General features: G+C 54.8%; 1 pseudogene; it reads right to left on the bottom strand.

Annotated features, from left to right (window-relative positions):
* Positions 1 to 779: 779 nt before the first annotated feature.
* Positions 780 to 4,339, bottom strand: LOC137161253 (microtubule-associated proteins 1A/1B light chain 3C-like; annotated as a pseudogene).
* Positions 4,340 to 6,536: the final 2,197 nt, after the last annotated feature.

Raw genomic sequence — 6,536 nt, 5'->3', positions numbered from 1 at the left:
TGGAGAACCTAGCACCTGTGGCACATGCAGGCTCAGGTCACATTGTGGCAGGCAGCCTGGGCCTGGTGGGAGGCCGCCAGACTAGGTCCCAGGCAGACCCCTAGGTTTTGTTCCCAGCTCTGCCACTGACCTCTGGGTGACCTTGGGCAAGTCCCGTCCCTTCTTTCTGCTTGTTTTCCCTACCACCCTTTGCCTAGGTCCTCCCCTTAGCCCCAGTTTACAGATTCACTCGGTAAGTTACAGCTCCTAGGACCATGATGTGCTACTCTATTCCCAAGCCAGCCCTGCCTCTCACGACCCCATAGAGCCACATTAAATGACCAGAGTAAATAACATTTGGATTGTTTATTCCAAGGGTTCAGAAACTTGAAAACAAGAAGAGACGTTACGGATAATAGAGGCGATGCTTAAAAAGCCCAGCCGTGGAACCCTCAGACACAAATCCCTATTGCAGGAGCAGACGTGTTAAAACCAGAATTAAGTGTTCTGTGCAGCAAAGCAGAACCAAGTTCGGTAGTGAAATCCTTTAAAAAAAGGGAGCGGAACAGGCCTGTGAATCAGAGAATCACCTTCCAGAGCAGCAGAGCGAGAGTGGATAGGATCCGGTTCTGTCGTTACAACAGTCGTCGGGTTTAGTCACAAGTTATTCTGATAACAGGAGTCTGTTCAGAGAGACTCACGTTCTTTAAGCTGGTGGAGGGGAGCGTGATCCTGCTAGTGCCCAGACTTTCATGTGTTCCGCCTCCATCCCCAGGCAGCTGTTTAATGACAAATTCAGGTTAAGAACGAGGTTTCCAGCCATGCAGTTGTTTGCAGCCAACCACAGAGACCAGATGGCGAGAGGCAGGTTCCTGACTGAGTCGCCACAGCGCCATCTGAGAAGCAGCATAGGTTAAGTAGAGAAAGCCAGCCTCGGCTTTGCTGTCCCGGCACACCTCCCACATGGTCATGCTCCTGCTGGGCAGACCCTTGGTCACTGGCAGCCGGAGGGTGGCCGTCAGGGACGTGCAAGTTCTGCGGGTTGAAGGAGATTGTCACAGACTGGTGGTAGATAAAGAGACTCGCAACTGCTAGGAGCGTGAATTGCAGCATCTGGAGTTACAGGATATCATCAGTGATTGGCACCATGGCTGCGACCACAGCACCAGTTGCTGTACAGACAAGATGGGCCCTGCCCTAGAGGCCTTGGCATCCAAGAACACAGGTGAATGCAGAGGTAAAGGCTGTCGATCACGATGTGACTTCTCTGGCTCTCACCACAGGCACCACGCCTCACTATTTACTGCATCGGAGGTAGGAAGAGTCATCAGAGGCTAAGTGATGCACCTAAGGTCATCCAGGGAGTCTGTGGCAGAGCAGGGAATGGCGCACAGGTCAGCACCCATATCCCCTACTCTGCCCTTCCTCCGAGCGTTCTCAGAGCCTGGAGTGTCCTTCCAAGAGGACGTCACTGCTCCCTTGCACTCCTGCTGGGCTTGTTATTGTAGGGTTGCTTGTGTGCATGCTGTTTATGTTGGTTAATCCTGCTGGAACATTTGTGGTTAACAAGGTTCTTGTGACACAGAGGCCCAGTAGTGGCTCACAGGTCTGGGCCAGTATGGGCTCTTCATACTGGATTGGTCAGGCTTGACAGCAGTGTGTGAGGTGCAGGGAGTATCCAGCAGGTGTCACACACAATGTCACCTGCAAACTGGTGACACGCTGGGCCCACACACCATTGGGTGGTGTATGTAACAGGTGTGTACAAAGCATGATCAGCCTGTGCCAGGTTGTTCTTGAAGTCCAGTTGGCAAGAAATGTCTAAGCCCAGTCTACCTGGGCGGTGGAATGTGTATTTGCTTGTCTGACCTGCCTAGTCAGCAGGCAGAGACGATGAAGGTTCGTTTACATACCAGGTAAACAAAGCCATGGACCTAGTGAAAGGGAGACAGCCTCTGAGTCGCGCCATGGGGGGAGGGAACGACAGAAATGAGCGCGGCGTCAGCTGGCTGGTGGGCACGGCAAACTGGCTCTTGAGGCAGTGTCAGCGAACTTTGGGAAAACAGAAGGAGGGAGAAAAGGCCATTTTGGCCTCCTTCACCTGGAGAGACAAAAGGAAGCAGGCACTTGCAATTCTGTTTTTGTTCCTCATACTTGCGATCACTTAATCCTGTGCCTTTTTCTGTTTAAGGAACTTGTTTTACTTTTGCTATAAAGCAGTTCAGTGCTTGGCTTAATCAGGCTGTTTGTCCGTTTCTAAGGAAGCACTGGTGGAAGTATTCCAGGAGAGGGCTGGCAGACACGACAAGGCGGATGGTTTTGGGGAAAACTGGGGGCGGGGAGAGTGTCAGGGTCACCCTGAAAAGAGCAACCGGGCAGTAGAAGCCAGGGTGTGACGTGTAGGCTGGCTGTTTGCCACAGCAGCAGAGCGTTTAAGACCCCCCGAGGTCAGGGCCGGTGGTGACCACACAGAGATTTTGCACTCAGTGCTGGCTAGGGACACATTTTGCCTTAGCGGTTCTGCTTTACGAGTGAAAGCTGAAATGCCAGCCCCAAACACCCACGGAGCAGCACAATGAGCTGCTGCCCCGACCTGTGTGTGCGGGTGGCAGTTTCCCATTGACCCCATTCCCCTTTAGTGATGCTAGGTCTCTGTTGTTCTAACGGATTAGGGCCACCTGCAGACAGCTGGAAATTAAGAAACCGGCTTGGAAAAAAAGAGTTACGCGTCATCTGAGAGGAGATGGCAGGGCTGGGATCCAGCAGGGCGGCCTGCCTGTCTTATTGAGCTTGCAAGTTTGGTATCTCCATGCTCTGTTTAGAGGGCATTCCTTTGATCAGGTGTAAGGCTGCTAATGATCCCTCTGAGCCGCTCTCAGTGTTCACTAACCGCTGCTGGCACCAGCGACAGTTTGTTTGCATCACTGCTAATCGCTGCCTCTCCTCAGCCAATCACCTGGGCCTAGCTGCGACTTCAGAGAGGTCATTCAAAGGAGAGAGAGCAGGAAAGCCAAGCAGCAGATGTGCCTATAGGAGCCACTGTAGGCCTCTGAGATCAGGCCAGTTACACCCGCACACCCAGCAAAGAGAGGGATTTTTCCAGGGCACCCCCCCACGCAGGAGAGGAGGTGCCTGTCTGTCTGTCTGTCTGTCACAGCCTGGTCTACATCAGACCCTTGCAGGGCTGCAATTCTAAGCTGCTCATTTCACCTGTGCAAATGCCTGCACACTCTAAACCTTTCTCGCCTTGGTTCCCAACTTAAGCCAGGCCAGTTTAAGGGGCAAACGCTTCTGCATTCGATCTTTGCATTGATGCAGCTAGTGCAGACGTAAGCCTATTTAGGCAGGCAGCTTTTCCTGTGTGAGCAAGCCCTTCATTTACTTTTTAATAAGTGTGTGAGGGAAAGAGATGGGACTTGCTCTTTCCAAAAGCTTGATCCCATGAAAGAGCAGGGCCTGATCCTCTCCGCGGCACTCATGTCTTACCGCAGGGTGAGCACAAACGGAGACATGGACGAGTCCTGGGAAACCAGAAACTTGGTCTCATCCAACAGTGGCAGCTGCTTCTTTCTCCTTCCGGTAACGTTCAGCCACCGCCTGGAGCCAGAGACAGTCAGAGCAGAAACTAGAGAGTTTGCTTCTGCTGTGCTGAAGAGAGACGTTACACGCAGGAGAAGCTGGGAACCACAGGGCCACCTGAGAGTAGAAACTCCTCTTCTGAGGGTCTCATTTGGACCCTTGCCAGTTTCTAGCATTCAGATCGGGCCCTGAACAGCCATGGCATTTATAAGGTAAGGCGTGGATTGGTTTTAGTTGCTGGATGGTTGAGTCTTTCAGGGGCACATTTTCAGGGCCCCTCCGCCCAGCCACTAGGCTGAGGAGTTCAAACAAACACAGCTTCCCGGGAGTCCCAGAGCTGGGGCTTGAAGAAAAGCCCTCACACAACCCACAGCAAGCTCCTGGGATTTGGCGACACGGCCTGGGAGGCTTTGCACTGCAGAACATGTCTGTCATCTGCATGTTTCATGGACCGTCAGTCACTGCCCACGTCTCCTGCACTAGCCTGAGGCTACAGGGCCTGGTTTGCCCATGCCGTAGGGTATGCGTGTTTAGTAGCAGGAGCTGGGATTGGGGCTGGGCGGAGGAAACCACTCGTAGCGATCAGCCTTGAGTTCTGTACGTGAAGCTGAAGAAGATTTAAGCTTCCACAGGGGCACCCCTGGAAGTGGAAGTTTCGAGGTGGCAGACACAATGAGAGGAACTTTACTGGGATCTTGGTGAGGTACTTTGCCCGGATTTCAGCTGCGTTCCGCATCTGTGTGGCTGCAACAAGCAAAAGATACCCATGAACATGGGCCATCTCTATGCCCCCACCCCAGGTCTGTCTCCCCCTTTTCATCCAAGCAGGCATTTCTCCCCAGTCACCCCAGGAATTTGTCCAGACTCGTCCTCTGCTTGAAAGAGCAACTGTGGCTTCGCTGCATCTTCTGGAAGAAGGAGGGTCCTGCTGCAGCCAGCTGCCCCCAACTTGCCCTGCAGATCAGCGTAGCTGCTGAGGAGAGGAAGGGCTGCTACTGAGCCCCTGATACAGGCCTGCCCCGCCCACACTCTCAGGTGGCAGAGGAGCCAGTGCCGAGGCTGTGCCTGGAGCCCGTGCTAGGCAGAAGCAGACTAAGCAATTGCTTAGGGCCCCGAGCCGTTCAAGGGGCCCCACCATTTGCTTTTTATTCTGGGGGGGCTGAAGACCCCCGACGGGTGAGCATGACCTCTGGCTGTGCCGTACCAGTTCAGGACGAGGTGGCTGTGTGGGTAAGGCACCGTGAGGCCTGCTGCTACTGGGACAAAAGCCGTAGCAGCAGCAGCTCAGGACTTTGGCAGGGTCTTAGACGTTAGACCCTGTCCCCCGAGATCCCTGGAGCTTGTTCCTTTCGAGGACTGATACAGTAGACGTTGTGCTTGGAAGCATAGGGGAGCCAGCTGCTCATCACATGCAGATTCCCAGGGAGCTCGACAAGGTTATGGCTCGAGGCCTGACTGCCCTGTTCACAGCCCCGGCTCCTGTCGCTGGAGCACGACGGATTTCATCCTTCTCACAACTGTTTGCATCTTTTGTTCTTTGCGTTTCATGTGGCCCCTCCTCCATCGCCTCTCCGCGCCCTCGGTCTCCACCCGTCACTGCCGCCAGCAAAGCAGCGTGTGCAACCACTGGTGGCTCGGACGCCAGCGCATGGCCCATGCGCCTCTGAGTAGTGCCTAGGGCAGCAGGGACACAGAAATGCAAACGACGTGGCCAGAGGAAGGGAGGCAGCATCGGGGGCCGAGGCTGGGGGTGGGCGAATGTTGAATGTGCTTCGTCTTTCCTGGGCGCTCCAGCTCCTTACTTCCGTGGCATAAGAAACACGAGGGGCGTTTAGGTCAGGCTTTGGCTGGGGCCAGCAGTGTCCCAGCAGAGCCATGCAAGGAGTGGCTGTGGATAGCAAGGGCTTGGGCAGCATCATGTCCCACAGAAGGACTGGGAGCAGCGACGGACGCTGAGCTGTGGCAGGTGACCTGTGCCAGCACCGAGTCCTCGACCCATAACTCTGTGAGGCGCCGTGGAGCCCCGGCCACCCTACAGGGCACCGGGTGCAGGCCCGATTCTCCCCCTCCCCTGGTCCGCAGGGCTTTATACCGACAATGTGGTGGCTCAGCATGCACACTGCCCTGCCAACGCTGCTCGATCCTGCGCCATTAACCGGGACCCACGCTCTCCCTGAAATTCTAGTCCTGAGCTTGTGGGCACCAGCAGAGCTGTGGGTGAGGGGGGAGCTCTGGGCTGGGATAGTAGGGTGAGGGACACTGGCAGAGCTGGGGGGGCGGGTAGCCCAGGGCTGGGACAGCAGAGAGCTGTAGGTTGGGGGTGTGAACATCTCAAGGAGGGGTTGGACTAACTGCATCTGCTATCCAGTGTTACTTCACTATGTGCTGGAATCTGTTCGGCCTGCATTAATGACCGTATCGTTTATTGAGCAGGAGAGAGAGTGCTGAAGTGAGGGTCCCCTACAGTGTGGGTTCAATAACTTAAAGCATTTTACAAAACAATTTGTTTCCAAATCAATCAAAAGGGAGCGAGAGCTCGGAGGACTACGTGCCGCTGACACACCAGCTCATCCAGAGAGAGGATAAAAAATGGACAGAAGATAAAAAGTTGAAAGCAGAGGAGAGAAGGCTCCAGCAGGCCAGTGTCCCCCTCCCCGGGAGCTTGATGTTTGTGCGGAGCTGGGGACAGACAAAGTGCATGCACCCTGCCAGAGACACGCTGGCGGGGGGGGTCTCCTGCCGGACACGTGGCAGGTGAATGCTCAGCTCAGAGAGATGTTGGCTGCTTTTTGCAAAGCTGTTGTGATGATGCCGCGAGGCCATAACCAAGGTGGAGGCCCTCTTGCTTGGGCGCTGCACAGAAACAGACCCGGGCTCAGGTTCGTGGCAGAGTTAACTTGAGTGTTGTCCCTAGCTGGAGTCCTCTCCACACACAAATACTCTTGGCTCACGGGCGCGGTGCTTTGACCTGGAGTTGG

This window comes from Emydura macquarii, unplaced genomic scaffold (assembly GCF_026122565.2).
Source record: "Emydura macquarii macquarii isolate MOO-44397 ecotype Brisbane River unplaced genomic scaffold, CSIRO-AGI_Emac_v2 contig_2292, whole genome shotgun sequence".
NCBI lineage: Eukaryota > Metazoa > Chordata > Testudines > Chelidae > Emydura > Emydura macquarii.
Note: the sequence above shows the minus strand (reverse complement) of the source record. Positions and strands in the feature narration are given on the sequence as shown.